Genomic DNA, 17026 nt, shown 5'->3' on the forward strand with positions numbered 1-17026 from the left:
ACCTAAACTCAACCACTCACATAGCTTATCCCATTCCCTCACCCTTGGTCAATATATTCCGTCACACCATTGCATCGATTTAGATCAAAACAATCAACACCTCACTATCCCAATAAACAATCCAAGAATGTTTAAAGCCAGGGCAGATCACCCAGCTCCTCAAGAAATCAGGAGCAGACCCAAAGATCTGAGCAACCTCCGTCTCGTGACCAACCTATCCTTCCTGGCCAAGGTTCTGGAAATGTGTACACTAGTCCAATTTGGTCAACAGACAGATTATCGTGACTTACTTTCAGGACAGCTTCATGGCAGGCTGCAGCACAGAAACCGCAATCCTCAACGGCACTGATGACATCTTCAGGATGTTTGTTAAAGTGGGCTCATGCCTACTCTTACTCTTTGAGCTCTCCTTGGAGTTAGCAAGGTCACCCACAACACACTCAAACACCTGAAAATCATGTATGGGCATTGGCAACACAGTTTTAAACTCGTCTGTCTAGATCCTCAGCTAACACAGAAAACAAATCAAACTCGGCTTACTCTCATATGCAACCCAATAACCTAAGGAGTCCCCCAAGACTAAGTCTTTCCCATCCACCCTCTTCAACCTTTTCCATGAAGCATCTAACTGCGGTCCTGCATCATGCTAACCATGCATATCACATATATGCAAACTACACTTGGCTCTACTTGCAAATCTCTCTCGGTGATGTTCTCTACCTGATTTTGACCCTAAAAGAGGTACAGTATGGGCTAGCTAGCAATCAACTAAAGTTCAACTGCCCTGAAGATGGAATTTCTTCTAATCGCTCCACAAGGCATCTTCTCACCAATCCAAGTCTGGACCTCGCTCCTTGATGCTCTCAATTGCAGGCCTTAGGATCACGCTAGGCACGAGCCTGCGCAAGACTACTCACAAACACCACAACGAGAAATGCCTTGAACAACCTCAAGTGCCTCAAAAAGGTTAAACCCATTATCCCAGAGACGGACCTTTAATGTGATTTAGACCTTGGTGTTATCTAAGCTCATCTCTGTAAATGTGACTCTAGCCACATAAACCCCCCTCAATTATTAAGCTAGAATGGCTCCAGAATGAAAGAAAGTTGTATCGTCAAGAGAGCCTGCATTGCACTCAAAGCCCTTCACATGGGGACTTCAGAATACCTAGCAAGGGAATTGACCAGGTTAGGAAAGAAGCTCACCCCACGCACCAGCAGCAGTTAGTCAGCAGCGCTCAACCCATCTCCGGTCCGGACGTATTATCAATCGCACATTGCGCCTTTGCACGTAATTCGAAGAAATAAAAAAAAATAAAAAAAAGCACAATGCCTGTCAGGCGGTACACTTCTACCCCACACCAACACGCCTCTCACATTCTGAGTCAGTATCTTGCACAGCTCTTGTCAGCAAGTAAACCTGCAGCGGACTCCAGAAATCCTTAGGTCTGCATCGTACAGGCATCATTTCAGCATATACGTTGTATTGATCTTGACAATATGTCAGATCGTCCACCCACTCCTTAAATTTCGGCGCCCTGCCTCTTCCCCATCTACAGGCTATCCTTTGTTTCGCTAGCAGTAGAGCCACATCTGCAAATCTACGATAAGGCGCCGGCACTTCCTTCGTGTACCCCAACAGCATCACCAATGGATCAAACGTTACCGCCTCTCCAGTCATGATCTGCAGGGCGTCGTGGACCTGCGCCCAGTAAGCATGTATTGCACTGCACTCCCATGCCAAGTGAAGAAAGTCAGCTCCCTCCGCCCTACAACGAGCACATCTATCATCCTCCGCCAAGCGGAATCTGAGCTTCTTAGCCGGGGTATAGTACAACCTCTGCACAATCTTATAGTGAATTATCTTCAGTCGGCAGCTAGAGGAGATATTGGCAGTCACGCCACAACAATAGGCCCATTGCTCGTCAGAGATACCGACTCCAAGTTCAAGAGTCCACTGTTCTCGCGCTCGACTAGCTGGTGTCTCACGTTGCGCCCTAATGGTGCTGTACAATTTTGAGACCAGATGTCGACCATCAGACACCAACATAGCGTGAAGCGGTAGAGCCACTCCAGGTTCACTCGGGAACTGAGGCAGCAAGGTACGGAGGCCCTGCCGAAGCCGCACATAATAAAACACATCTATTGTAAGCAAACATTTGACTGATACCCATCGATCCTTGCAGTGCACGCCTTAACCCACTGATCTCTTCTTACTAAAGAAGCATCTGTCAAACAGATACTGCTGTTAAGGTAGCACAGAGAGTTCTTGTTCCTAGTATGAAAATCTGTAGACCGATTGGTACGGAAAAGCAACACCCGACCAAGCACTTAGATTGCAGGACACAGAAAATCAAGTGGCCTTAAACTGGGCATTTGAGGTACTGCAAATTAGAAGAATCTCTTTTAAAGATAACATACATAAAATAAAATTAAAGGAAAAGTTTGAAAGACCCTTCCCCCTTATTGCACAGTCTCAAAGGCCAGTTGTAAAATGTGAGTGGGATACAATGATGCCAACTGTTTGATATAACCATTTCTGTAGTAAGATAGCCAGCTGAGTCCTAAGAGGAACCCCAGAGACAGATTGGGACAGCACATCTGGGAAGGGTACAATCTGTTACACACGGCTCTGAGGGAGCGGGAACGAATAAATGACAAGGGCAAATCAGAAAATAGGCCAAAGTCCCTTCAAAATTACAAGAAGTATTTATTTAGTAAGTTTATATAGCGCGACAGCTACCCATAAGGGTTTCCTGGCGCTGAAAGGACAGAAGCAGCATATCACTAGCAGATGAGGGATTATTGGTTAAAGAGCCGGGTTTTAACGGCTCTGCGGAAGCGAGCATGACAGTTCTCCATGCGAATGTCTAGGGGGGAGGGAGTTCCAAAGTCTTGGCCCAAGATTAACAAAAGAACTGCCACCAATTCTAGAAAGTCTGTACTTAGGTACATAAAATAGATATTGAGAAGAACGAAGAGAACGAGAAGGAGTGTAGGGTTTGACAAGGGACTGAAGATACAAGGGAGCTACCCCCGCCTTGATCTTGTGCATGTAGCTCAAAGCCTTGAACTTTACTCGACTTTCAAAACGGAGCCAATGGAGCTCCCGAAGGCGTTCTGTGATGTGATTGGTTTTACGACAGCCACAGAGAAGCCGAGCGGCGACATTTTGGACCAATTGAAGACGCCGTGTGACTGCTTTGGTAGACCCCAGGTAGAGTACGTTGCCATAGTCCAACCTGGAGGTCACCAAGGCATCCACTATGGACTTCTGCGTTTCGGATGGTAACATCCAAAAGATTTTTCTCAGCCACCGCAGGATGGTAAAGCAGGTGGCTGCCACTTTGTTGGCCTGACATTTCATGGATAAACCATTGTCGATGATCACCTCAAGATTACGCACATATTTGGAAGGGGAAGGTAAAGAACCCATAGCAGCAGGCCAGTGCCTGGGGCTGCAGAGGTCGGGTTTATTCCCAAGTACCAAAACCTCGGTCTTCCCACCATTTAATTTGAGCAGGTTGTGGTTCATCCAGTTGGATAATTCGCTGAGACCCGCCTGCAGGGGGGAGGTCGAGGCAGGGTCAACTTGGGATAAAGAAAAGACGATTTGAGAATCGTCCGCATAAGTAAATAAATTAAGTCCAGAACGTTGTGCAATAAGTGCCAAGGGAGTGACGTAAAGATTGAAGAGGAGGGGACTGAGGATCGAGCCTTGGGGCACACCGTGAGGGGAAGAATAAGTTTTAGAAGTGGAAGAGTGAGAAAAGATTTGGAAAGTCCGGTCCGTCAGGAAAGATGTAAGCCAGTCCAAGGCTAGTCCACCGATGCCAATAGCCGCGAGGGATCTGAGGAGTATGTCGTGGGATACAGTGTCAAAAGCTGCACTGAGATCGAGTAATATCAGAGCAACTGTATCATCTCGGTCCAGCAGCAGGCGAAGATTTTCTATTACGCCAAGAAGAGTGGTCTCGGTGGAAAAACCAGGACGGAAACCGGACTGAGAGGGATGTAGCAAGTTATTAGTTGCCACAAACTGGGACAGGTGCTGGTGAATGTGCCTCTCTAAGATTTTAGAAAATGCAGGTAATAAAGAAATAGGACGAAAGTTGGAAGGAAATGTGGGATCAGCAGTGGGTTTTTTCAACAACGGGGTAACCATTGCGTGCTTCCAACATCCAGGGACGACAGCAGTGTTGAGTGACTGATTAAGTAAGGTGCAAATCATAGAGAGTTGAGGGATATCCAGAAGGCGCAGTATAGGGATAGGCAAGGGATCAATCGGAGAGCTTGACTTAACCTTGCTCAGGATCTCCAAGAGAGTGGAGGGGTGAAGATCAGGACAGAAGTAATGCCGGGGACGGAGCAGGAGAGTCAGTGACCTCCCCTAAATTAGGGGGCAGAGTCACAGAGATGTTGCTGTCTCTTTGATAAAGTACTGAGCGAGTTCATCGCACTTGCTGCTTGACAGGGGGAGGTTTGGCCGTAGTCTGAGAACCTGCCAGGTCTTTGACCACGCTAAAAAGTACTTTAGATTTATTAACCGCTTCCGAGATCATTTTATTTGCATAATTTGCCCTTGTCAGGGCACATGCTTTATGGTAACGCTTCAACTCATTTTTATAAGTAAGGCCAGCTGAAGGAGAGTAATCCCTTCTCCAGGCGCGTTCCAATTTTTTACATCGAGATTTATCAGTTTGTAATGTCTCATTATACCATGGGGCAGGTGTTCTATGGATTTTCATCTTCTTATGGTCAAAGGGAAGGCAGGTGTCAATAGCTTCAATGAGCCAGGAGTTGACAGCGCTGGCAGCGGTTTCCATGTCAACCGAATTTGGTAGGCTGGTGGGTAAGTGAGTGGCAAGAGCTCTGTCAAGAGAGCCAATGTCCAACTTTTTCCAGTCTCTCCTTCGAATACTCACTGGGGCCCTACATTGCGGCAATGCTTCAGTAGGTGTAAAAGTTAACCTAATTAAATAATGGTCAGACCAAAGAACAGGCAATGCCGAAAAGCAATGTAGGTGGAGTATATTAGAAACAAGCATTGGAAATGCAATATGTCTCGCATTAGAAAAGTTGGAGCTATTGGTCATGACAAATATTTTATTTATTTGTTGGTTTTTAAAATAGCTAAATTGATAGCTTTGTCATTTACAATTCCAATAGTTATAACTTTCGCGAATGTGACACCTATAGCATTTGGAATGCAACATGTTTTGTATTTACGTGACTTAGATGGCCGCTCCGGTCATTAGGCCACATCTCTAGAGAGCTGGAGAGTGCAGCAGGGGAGAGAAGCACAGCAATGCAATAGGTCTCGCATTAGGAAAGTTTGAGCTATTGGTATTGTAAAGGACACATTTTTTATTTATGTGCTTGTTTTGAAAATAGCGAAATTAATAGCTTTGTTATTTACAATGCCAATAGTTTTATCTTTCGCAAATGTGACACCTATTGTAACACAATATGTGTTGTAGCCCTGAGTGGTGTGAGGGTGAGGGGTGTGAGGGTGAGTGAGGGTGAGTGAGGGGGTGTGAGGGTGAGTGAGGGTGTGTGAGGGTGAGGGTGTGTGAGGGGGTGTGAGGGTGAGGGTGTGTGAGGGTGAGTGAGGGTGTGTGAGGGGGTGGGGGCGAGGGTGAGGGTTAGGGGTGTGAGGGTGAGAGTGTGAGGGTGACTGAGGGAGGGTGAGGGGATGAGGGTAAGGGTGTGTGAGGGTGGGTGATGGTGAGAGGGTGCGAGGGTGATGGGGTGTGAGGGTGAGGGTGTGTGAGGGAGGGTGAGGGTGTGAGGCTGAGTGAGGGTGAGAGGGTTGTGAGGGGGTGAGGGTGAGTGAGGGTGTATGAGGATGAGGGGGTGAGGATGAGTGAGGGTGTGAGGGTGAGGGTGAGGGGGTGTGAGGGTGGGTGAGGGTGTGAGGGTGGGTGAGGGTGAGAGGATGTGAGGGTGTGTGATGGTGGGGAAGTGTGAGTGTGAGGGTGACTGAGGGTGGGTGAGGGGTGTGTGAGGGGGTGTGAAGGTGTGTGAGGGGTGTGAGGGTGAGTGAGGAGGTGTGAAGGTGCGTGAGGGGGTGAGGGTGAGGGGGTGTGAGGGTGAGGGTGTGAGGGTGACAGGGTGTGTCAGGGTGAGGGGGTCAGGGTAAGGGTGTGTGAGGGTGAGGGTGAGAGGGTTGTGAGGGGGGTTGAGGGTGTGAGGGTGAGTGAGGGTGTGTGAGGATGAGTGGGTGAGGGGGTGAAATGGCCTTGGTACTGTGTGAAGCAACATCTAGGTCCCTTTGGCTGTATGCCTGTATGAAAAAAAATAACACCTCAAATGGCTGGGCTCCGCGGTTGCAATGGACTGTGCTTACGACACAATTCAACAAGCACTGGCAAAGGCAGAAGCTAAACGGCTCACCCAACCGGAGGGCGAACTGGGCTGGGCGTCATGCTCTCTGCAAAGCAACTCACATGACACCAAACCAAAAAAAATAGCAACAAGAAAACAAACAGAAACAAGTCGGGCGGCACAACAGGGGCTGAAAAAAGGGGAGGCTGAAAAAATAAAGGGAGACACGGCCTGGCGGCCGTGAAACTGCAGGAAGAGAGAGAGGGGAGGTGCTGGCGGCTGGGGAGGGGGAGGAGAAATGCGAGCAAGGCTGTGTGCGGGGAGAGAGAGGGGAGGTGCTGGCGGCACCAAGCTGGCTGGGGAGGGGGAGGAGGTAGAGGTTTCCCCAAACATATTCCTTTTACATTGTTTCAGAGACTGGACGAATTCGTAACTGTGGTTTCAATTCGATGTTCCTGTTGCAGGCAGTCCTCAAGACGACAGAAATGACTTGATTTGGTGTAGGGTATACAACGTTTCTGACTGATGCTAAATCACTGGAGGGAAGGCATTCTGAAAGAAAATACGGATTCAAAGGAAACCGCTGCGACTGTATGGAATTATTAAGCTTGTAAAGCGCCAGGCTACATTGAAGTAGACACAACTCATGCCAAATAGTCAGAACTAACCCAAACGAGGAAGGCCTCTCTCTTAAGAATTTTAACAAAGCAAACGTCTCTGAGGACAGGGCAATCATCAAAAGGGTGGGGGCTCTCTAAATTGGAATGGGCAAACCTCTTTTCAAAACGGTAAAGGGTCCTTGAACAAATGCTAATTACATAGGGGTGGGACTTTTGCGTGTAAGGGGTTGACTTTCCAATGGAGATGGGATTCACTTCAAAGAAGGGCACTCCCCTAGAGGGCTCGATGTTCCCAGCCCTAGAATGGGTATTTAGTGTCCTACGGGGATCCCGCATGTCTATGTCCGCGTTCTGCCGTCAGAGAGTACATTTTTCAACCATCCAAGCAGCCGCCTGCCTTACTGAGCTGGTTTTCATCAGGGAGGAGGAAGATTTAAAATCAGGGTTCGCAAGAACACTGACCGGAAGCATTACACGAGACAAACCATTGCGGCCAGGGACTTGAAGTGGGCCCAGGATTGGGGGTGGGGGGAGGGAGAGAGAGGACATGCAAGTGCACGGTATTAGGATGGAGGGTGAGGAGGTAGTGTGAGGTAGTGTGAGACGCAAGGGAGAACTAAGCATGAGGATGAGATACATGGGCGTGGATGGAGGTAGACTAAGAATACAATCAATATGGAGGAATGGTGTGAGGTGAGGTTAGTTCACAGATCCGGGCTATGAAATGGAGCAAAGGGGACAAGTAATGGAACAACGGCTAGAGGCAGAGAAGAAAATGTTAAATTGCACACGAACATTTTAAACAGAGAAAGGAATGTAGCGGAGTACATGGTTAAGGAGTAGAAGGGAGAAAAGATGTGTAAGAGTGAACAAATCAGATGAAGTAAGGGAGAAAAGATAATCTGTGGGACTGCATCTGCCAGGATGGATGGGAGAGTAGGAATGAAAGTTCAGTTGTCAAGGAAGTGCCATTATTTTTTTTCTGCAGGGAGAGAGAGGGGTGGTGCTGGCGGCTGGGGAGGGGGAGGAGAAATGCGAGCAAGGCTGTGTGCGGGGAGAGAGAGGGGAGGTGCTGGCGGCACCAAGCTGGCTGGGGAGGGGGAGGAGAAATGCGAGCAAGGCTGTGTAGGGGGAGAGAGAGGGGAGGTGCTGGCGGCACCAAGCTGGGGAACAGATGGCGAAGACTGGCGATTTGATGCTGTGCACGCGCATTTTAACTCATTGCGCTTGCGCATTGAGCTAAAAGCGCACATGCACTGCATCAAATCGCCAGTCTAGCTAAACTCTGTTTAAGCCCCTATAGTCTCTCTCCGCTCAATGTGCATTGACAGGCGAGACCTAAAAATGGGGTCAAGAAAATGACCACCACTATGGGTGGGGCCCTTATTATGTAGAATAAGATTCATGGATGCGAGGTCAGCAATAAGATTGCTGCCTACGCTATTTTTAGGGTCCTCCAAGTGGACATTCAGATCCCCAACAACCAAGAAGTTGCTGGAGGATGTTAAAACCGAAGCTATATAATCCGAGAATTGTACCAGCCAGGCATTAGCTGCGCCAGGAGGACGATACACTAAAAGACCAGTGAGGGTGACCTTAGGATGAAGTGCAAGCTTGAAATACGCTGCCTCACAATTGCATAAGGTGACCGGATCGAGTTGGCATAGATATGCGTTCTTAAATATAATTGCAATGCCACCCCCGGTTTTCTTGGGTCGGTCAATTTTAGCAATGGCGTAGCCAACGGGTAAAGCTTCCGCGATGTCTGGACCGGAGCTCTCGTGGAGCCATGTTTCAGTGATGATTAACGCATAAGGGCATTCATCAGTGAGAAGATCAAAAATCTCACGTTTATGCTTATGCAGGGAGCGACAATTCAAGCTGAGAAAGGTATAACTAGGGTAAAAAGGAGTAATGGTCCGCTGAACAAAACAGTTACATAACTGTGGGACATCCAAAGAGAAAGTGCAATGGGGGCAAAATTGTGGGAACTGATCAAGCATGTCAAAGGTAACAGCTGCATGGATAGGTATGGGTCTCAAAGCATGCAATTGATCAGCTCCATAGATGAGCCTAGGTGACGTAAATTGGTCAGGGGTCGTGGCCCCTGGGCCCGTATGAGCGCAGATGGGCACGCTATCGGCCCGACCCGCTGCGCGGATGGGAGGTGCCAGACATTTAAACAGGAAGAGGGTGGGGGGGTCGAAAGAGCTAGAACGCCAACCCTGCGCCTCCCTGCAAGATGGCGGCTCACCCCCGGATCAACCCGCGACAGCGCCTAATCGGCTGCGCGGGGTGATACACAGTGCAATGAAGGTAGCCGAGTGCAAAATGAGCAAGTGAGCAGAGAACAAGGTAAAAACAGATTAAAACAAATTTTTAAAACCAAAGTTGAGATGTGCTGCCTAACTTTCCCGGCTTTCCGCCTCAGGAAAGTGAAAGTGCTAATGCCAATCAGCGCGCGGCAGGAACAGCGCGATTTAAATACCTGAGAGGGTGGGAGGGTCGAAAGAACTAGACCGCCAACACTGCGCCTCCCTGCAAGATGGCGGCTCACCCCCGGATCAACCTGCGACAGCGCCTAATCGGCTGCGCGGGGTGATACACAGTGCAATGAAGGTAGCCGAGTGCAAAATGAGCAAGTGAGCAGAAAACAAGGTAAAAACAGATTAAAACTAATTTTTAAAACCAAAGTTGAGATGTGCTGCCTAACTTTCCCGGCTTTCCGCCTCAGGAAAGTGAAAGTGCTAATGCCAATCAGTATAGATTAATAAAGTATATTCCTCTAAGACAGAGGTACTCATAGTACGGCCCGCGGGCCGGTGGCGGCCTGGCAAGCATTACCTGGCGGCCCGCGGACCTTGCACACATCATACCAGTGTTCATTTTTTTTTCCAAAAGAGTGTCTGCAAACTAAGTTACAGCAGCGCGACTCCTAGACTCTGCTGCTCTGTGGGGGCCGGCCGGGGGATTCCTGCCATAGTTGGAGTGGAGCTGCAGGGGTGCTAAGAGGTGAACAACACAGCCTCATTAACATGCTAATGGTCTTTTAAAGACCTGTTAATGTGCTCAGTGCGGCTATGTGTGTGTGCTCCGAAGCTGTCTCAGCCCGGGCTGACACAGAGGCAGGGTGAGATGACAGAGGGAGAGGGAGGGAGAGGGAAAGAAAAGGAGACTAAGTGAGAAAGGGAAAGGGAGGACGGGTGAGGGAGTAAGAGAGGGAAGGAGGGAAAGGGAGGATGGAAGCAGGGCTCAAGTCGAGGTACCACGCGGGTGGACAGCGTCCCCCTACTTATTTTACCGGGAGCTCGATAACTGGAGCAAATGGAGCAGCACATTCACTATTTGGCCTCTCTGGGGTGAGATTGGAGCTCATTCAGAACGCTGCTCACACGCTGGCTTCTCTGATGCAATCGCATCTAAGGGGTGAGTGAGAGGAGGGAATGAATCTGATGGTGCAAGCCACCTTTCGTGACATCACTTCCTGTTGTGACGTCAGCGTCCCCTCTCTTCTTTTTTAGGACTTGTGCCCTGGGTGGAAGGGAAAGGGAGGGAAAGGGACTGACAGTGAGGGAGTGATGGAGGGAAAGGGAGATCGGGTGAGGGAGTGAGAGAGGGAAAGGGTAGGAGGGGGAGGGAGGAAGGGAAAGGGAGGGGGAGGGAGGGAGGGAAAGGGACTGACAGTGAGGGAGGGAAAGGGAGATCGGGTGAGGGAGTGAGAAAGGGAAAGGGTAGGAGGGAAAGGGAGGGAGGAAGGGAGGGGGAGGGAAAGGGAGTGACAGTGAGGGAGTGAGGGAAAGGGAGACCGAGTGAGGGAGGTAAAGGGAGACAGAGTGAGGGAGGGAAAGGGAGATCGGGTGAGGGAGGGAGAGAGGGAAAGGGTAGGAGGGAAAGGGTAGGAGGGAAAGGGAGGGAGGAAGGGAAAGGGAGGGGGAGGGAGGGAAAGGGAGTGACAGTGAGGGAGTGAGGGAGGGAAAGGGAGACCGGGTGAGGGAGGTAAAGGGAGACAGAGTGAGGGAGGGAAAGGGAGATCGGGTGAGGGAGGGAGAGAGGGAAAGGGTAGGAGGGAAAGGGTAGGAGGGAAAGGGAGGGAGGAAGGGAAAGGGAGGGGGAGGGAGGGAAAGGGAGTGACAGTGAGGGAGTGAGGGAGGAAAAGGGAGACAGAGCAAGGGAGGGAAAGGGAGACAGAGCGAGGGAGGGAAAGGGAGACAGAGTGAGGGAGGGAAAGGGAGACAGAGTGAGGGAGGGAAAGGGAGACAGAGCGAGGGAGGGAAAGGGAGACAGAGCGAGGGAGGGAAAGGGAGACAGAGCGAGGGAGGGAAAGGGAGACAGAGTGAGGAGGGAAAGGGAGACCGGGTGAGGGAGGGAAAGGGAGACCGGGTGAGGGAGGGAAAGGGAGACCGGGTGAGGGAGGGAAAGGGAGACAGAGCAAGGGAGGGAAAGGGAGATAGAGCGAGGGAGGGAAAGGGAGACAGAGCGAGGGAGGGAAAGGGAGACAGGGTGAGGGAGTGAGAGAGGGAAATGGATCCAGGGAAAGAGAGGGAGAGAAAGGGAGTGACAGAGTGAGGAAGTGAGGGAGGGAAAGGGATGGAGGGAAAGGGAGGGAGAGAAGGGGAGTGACAGAGTGAGGAAGTGAGGGAGGGAAAGGGAGACAGACTGAGGGAGGGAAAGGGAGACAGAGTGAGGGAGGGAAAGGGAGACAGAGCGAGGGAGGGAAAGGGAGACAGAGTGAGGGAGTGAGGGAGGGAAAGGGAGACAGAGTGAGGGAGGGAAAGGGAGACAGAGTGAGTGAGTGAGGGAGGGAAAGGGAGACAGAGTGAGGGAGGGAAAGGGAGACAGAGTGAGGGAGTGAGGGAGGGAGGGAAAGGGAGACAGAGCGAGGGAAAGGGAGACAGAGCGAGGGAGGGAAAGGGAGACAGAGTGAGGGAGTGAGTGAGGGAAATGGATGCAGGGAAAGGGAGGGAGAGAAAGGGAGTGACAGAGTGAGGAAGTGAGGGAGGGAAAGGGAGACAGAGTGAGTGAGGGAAAGGGAGACAGAGTGAGTGAGGGAAAGGGAGAGAGTGAGAGAGGGAAAGGGAGGGAGAGGAAGGAAGGGAGGGAAAGGGAGTGACAGAGTGAGGGAGTGAGAGAGGGAAAGGGAGGGAGGGAAAGGAAGGGAGGGAAAGGGAGTGACAGAGTGAGGGAGTGAGAGAGGGAAAGGGAGACAGAGTGAGGGAGTGAGAGAGGGAAAGGGAGACAGAGGGAGGGAGACAGAGAGAGAAAGAGATGTGTGCATGCCGGGTCTGGTGGCTCAGTGGATGAAGGTGTCCGCTGCAGGGACCAGTGATCAACCTCATGGTCAGTTTTTTGTTGTTGCTCTAGCCGCGCCCCCTCCCCCACTGACCCCGCCCCCACTGGTGCGGCCCTCGGACACAAACCACAGTGTAAATTTGGCCCCCGAGAGAAAGTTTGTGAGTACCCATGCTCTAAGACCAGTCACCCCCCCCTCTGGCTGGCACATGTCGGAGTGGGAGGAATTACCCTGCACCAAACCACATGTGCCCTCTGTACGCTAAAACATACCTAGTCGAGTTACCCAGTGGCCCCATGATTCTGGCCTGGACGATTAGCCTATCATGGCATAGGGTTAAAACATTTAAGCTGTAAACTTTTCCTGGCATAGCGTGCCACACCATTCAGGCTCTTCGTCCTGTATCTACCACATGGTTTTTTTGGAAATCCCCTCCGAGAATAGCGAGGGGTGGAGGGCGGGAAAAACCAGATATCTCAGGTTTAGAATTATTCTGTTGTGCCACCCTGTGGCCTAATGATTCAGACCTGAACAGTTTCTCTGTGTTGGTCATTGGGTTAAAACATGATGCTGAATGTTTTGCAATTTGTGCCGCATGGTTCACTCTCCTGTCATAGCATCCATATGTTTAAAACCACCCAATAACCTTGCACCTACAGCAAGACAGGGCCCTTGTGGGGGTTGCAAGTTGTATGACTAAAAACGTATCCCATACCTCACTGAAGGGCAAACCCTTGGTCCAACCTCAGACAAGCCTCAATCCACATGAACGAGTTCATACGCGTGCCAAACGGGAGTACTGTTTACCCGAGCTAGGTCTGCTGACAATGGGTGCATCTATTTCATTTGAGCTTGCCAGCCTACCAATGCAAAACATTACCCTTGCCCCCATATGCACTGTCCTCACCAAGGCTGAAATATGTCAGAGTGGCGTGCAAATAAACCTTGAGGAAGGCTAGAGAAACGTCTGCCCTTTTGTTAGCCCAGAAAACTAGATATCCTGCTCTTTGTGAGGCATTACAAGTACAGACCTGTTATTCACAGTAAGGCTAATACCAACTGTGCTGTAATTGCCCAAATGAGTTTATAAAGGTATCAGGATTAGAACCCCAAAGCAGCACGAATGTTGCTGCTGGCCAAATTTTTTTGCTTGCTTAGGGGTCAAAAATGTGATCCACCCTGGGTATATTCCTGCACAGCAGGTGGAGGGTATTCAACTGGGTGATATAAACAACTCTACTAGCTAAACTTAGTAACGGTTAAAACTCCCCTCAAGGCCGTTCCAGAGAGGATACATACACATGACATGCTAGTATCTTATGCTTGAATTATTTGCAACTTGTAAATGTGTAACCAACCACGAGTATATGTGTTAAAATATTGTGCTGACTATCATTCATAAGTTAATTTGAGCTTTGAGCTTGTCGCTTAGATGTAACCCCTGTACTCTGAAGTCTATGTCACATAACTAGTCCTTTTTGAAAAGCGCACTGACACCTTCGGGTAAAGTACTTTGCGCCCTATAAAATCGCATGAAATAACCAATGTGTAAATGTCACCCCCTTGACAAACCCTGCAGTAAGTGGTGACCATAGTCAGTGGTTGCGCCACGCCCAAGCAGGCGAAAAGAGCCGCCGTGCAGGAAAGAGGCCACCACAGGAGCCGCGCTCGCATCTAACTGCATGACTGACAGGAGGAAGGTGGCATCTCAGCCCCTACATGCAGCCCTCTTTAAAACATGTCACTGCTCCTGAGCCGAGCTGCCCTGCTGCCGTCGCGCCCTGCACTGTGGGCGAGGGAAAGCTGCAGGAAGCGCCCAGAAGGGGGGGCGAGGAGCTGCTGCGGCCTGAGGGGGTTGTGGCTGGACACGCAGCAGCAACAGAGTTTAGTGTGGTTTTGTGAGAATGCTCATGTTGTGATAGAGGGGAAAGGTCATGTCTCACCACGAACAAACCTAAAACTAAAGACAAAACGTGGAGGGAAGGAGCTGCAATCCGGACAGACTGACGGAACCAGAAGTAGAGCGGGGCGCGGGGTTCAATGTGCAGTGGAAGGACTCGGACAGGTGGTAGGAGAGCAGCAAAGACACGAGTGGCGGGAGAGCCATGAGAGCTTCCCTGAGCAGAGCCGCGCCGGGCCCGGAGTCAGTGCAGCGAAGCCGAGCTGGGGGCGCGTGTCCCGGGGGGGCGCAGCGGGGATTCAAGCGCCACCCATGGGTGGGGGGGGGGTGCGGGGGTTCAAGCGCCACCCATGGGTGGGGGGGGGGTGCGGGGGCAGAGGAGGAGGACGATGCAAGGAGGGCACCGATGTGGAAGGAGGGGGCCCAGCGAGAGGGAGGGAGAGGAAAACGAGGCGCGGGAGGGAAGGCTGACCCTCACAGCTGCGTGCCTGGACATCGCGTCATGACCCAGGGACCTATGAAACGGCAGAACAAGGCCACGTCACTGGAACGCGGAAGAGAAGAACCCGATAGGAGCGAAGTATCAGAGCTCGCGGAGGCACCGAAGGTCAGCTGTGAACCGCTGAACCCAGAGACAAGGGGTGCACGAGGCCGACGTCACCAACTGACCCCACAGGGGAGAGGTGCACGAGGCCGACGTCACCAACCGACCCCAGGCACGCAACTGACGGCGGTACGTGGGAGACCGGGGGTGGAGGGGCAGACTCCATCAGCCTCTGAAGAGGGGGCGTTCACTCCTGGCGCATGGCGGCCGAGTCAGACTCTTCCAATCCAGTCTCCACCCAGGGTTGAGAGAGGGTTGTCAGTGACACCCCCCCCCCCCCCCCCAGAGACCGCCGTATGATTAAAATGATACAAAAGGGGATGATGGACGGAGCGTTTCAACAAATCAAACACTCACCCCCAGTCAACTGATCTGGGTTTAATTCATCACCATTCTTTAGTTCACTCCAGGGCCGGTTTGGGATCACAATTCGGCCCGGGCACTGACGAAAAAAGTGGCCCACATTCAAGAGGCCTGGCCCATATTAAGGGGCGTGGCCCACATTCAAGGGGCGTGCCCTTTCATGAAACACCATTTCCACAGACAAGGAATGAAAGTGGGAGGATACTGTTCTTGCACAGGACACAGGGCCCAGGTGACAATGGCCTACATGCTGAGCAACTAAAAAAAATAGCAAGGCCCCTTTATGTCACAAAATTATTCCAGCCCTTTAGCACAGGAGCACCTGAATAATAGCATAGCCCCTGCTATTACTAACCTACTTAGCCCTCCCAGACCTTCAGCTCAGGAGCACATGAACAGAGGTAAGGCCCCCTGCAATTAGTAAATTAATCAGCCCTCCAGGCCTCTGGAAAATGTCCTGGCAGGGGAGCACAAAACACAGCTTTCTGGGTCATCCAAGGTAGCCAGGTAGCCAGGGGGAGGCTGAGGTGAAGCTGGAGCATGAGTGTTTACCATTTACTGTACTATTACCCTTGTACCTGTGTATGGTACCCTTTTGTAACTTGCACACTTCACTTTTCTCTGGTATCACACTGTATGCTACCTCTCACTTTTGTTTGCTTTAGATACTTGCACAAGTGCCACCATTGCCTACGTAACGTTTGTTCTTGTGCTGGAGTGTCTGCCATTTATTGCAGTATTATACCTCTACTTGTACTTTGTACGCTTTTGTAACCTGCACACATATCACTTTTTCCTCCTGTAATGTACCGATTGCTACCTCATGTATTTTGGTTGCTCACTATTGTCCCTTTTGATTCATGTAACTTAACGTTTGCTTTTGTAATTTGTCCACTTGTAATTTTTCTCCTCATGTATTATTGCTGTTCCTAGTGTGAAGTGCTCTGACACCTTCGGGTAAAGTCTGCGCAATATAAAATCGCATAAATAAATAAATAAAATAAAAAAATTACAAACATCACCTGGCCCCCACAGCAAGACCCATTCTTCCTCGCCCACTATGCCCTGAATGTGAAGGGCTGTGGGAGAGGTGTTAAGACTAACACCGTTTCTGGGTTGCATGGGCCCCAGGGGTGCCGAGGTGAAAATGGCTCAAAGGCCTGAGAGACACCTGGCCCCCAGGGAGGCCGATTCTTGCAAACAATCACCCCTCCCCAGCCCAGCATCAGCTTAATTGCTTGGCAGGGCAGGGGTGAAGGAGAGGCCACAGCTGACAATCGCTGTCCGGCCGCACAGCGAGGCTGCTTTAATTTTCTCTGTCTGTCTCCGTGCACTCTGTGGGCCGTTTTTTTTCTCCCCTTTTCCTAGTCCACTCTCTGTGGGCTGGGACAGGGGAGAAAAAAACGGCCCACAGAGGGCACTGAGGCACCGGCCCTTCGGCCCATGCCCGAATGCCCGCCTTGCCAATCCGCCCCTGGTTCACTCTGCCACCCCAGTTCAAACATGGCTATATGCATATCAGTCTGACCCTGTGCCTCATGGGAACAGTCCAGCCCGAACTGCCAAGCCATGTCTTCCCTGGACCGGAAACAAGCATCCTGGGACTGGTTTCAGATTCATAATCCTCATCAGCCAGGCTATCTTGAATCCAGTGGCCAAGTGAACAAGGGACTCACGTCTGAGCATACCCTGCCACACTTAGGGCGAACAAAGCGATACAAAAGGGGATGATGGACAAAGCGTTTCAACAAATCAAACACTTACCCCCAGTCATGTTTAAAATGGACACTAATCTTGCAGTGAGCTCAGAGTTCAATGTTCAGTCAGAGCTGCGCAGTCGCCCCTCTGAGCCGGGCCTGTCTGAAGCTGAAGGGTCCCCGGTGCTCCCTGAACCCCTCCTCTGTCGGGGGGCTCCCAGTGACT

At 50.8% G+C, this 17026-nt stretch overlaps 2 protein-coding genes across 4 annotated transcripts in view; one reads left to right on the forward strand and one right to left on the reverse strand.

The window, feature by feature from the left end:
• The window catches only part of LOC144805682 (uncharacterized), a 222499-nt gene that overhangs the window by 63342 nt on the left and 142131 nt on the right, over positions 1-17026 (reverse strand). The gene's annotated exons all lie outside the window — the stretch shown is intronic.
• Positions 14674-17026, forward strand: part of LOC144805680 (uncharacterized) — a 46717-nt gene continuing 44364 nt past the window's right edge. Inside the window, exon 1 of one of the 3 annotated variants that reach the window (XM_078672188.1) lies at positions 14674-14869. The gene's annotated coding sequence lies outside the window, so the exon portion shown is untranslated. Of the gene's footprint in view, positions 14870-15057; positions 15505-17026 lie in introns of those variants that run through there. The other 2 variants (XM_078672189.1, XM_078672190.1) reach the window with 2 other exon arrangements.

This window comes from Lissotriton helveticus, assembly GCF_964261635.1.
Source record: "Lissotriton helveticus chromosome 1_1 unlocalized genomic scaffold, aLisHel1.1 SUPER_1_unloc_18, whole genome shotgun sequence".
Classification (NCBI taxonomy): Eukaryota; Metazoa; Chordata; class Amphibia; order Caudata; family Salamandridae; genus Lissotriton; species Lissotriton helveticus.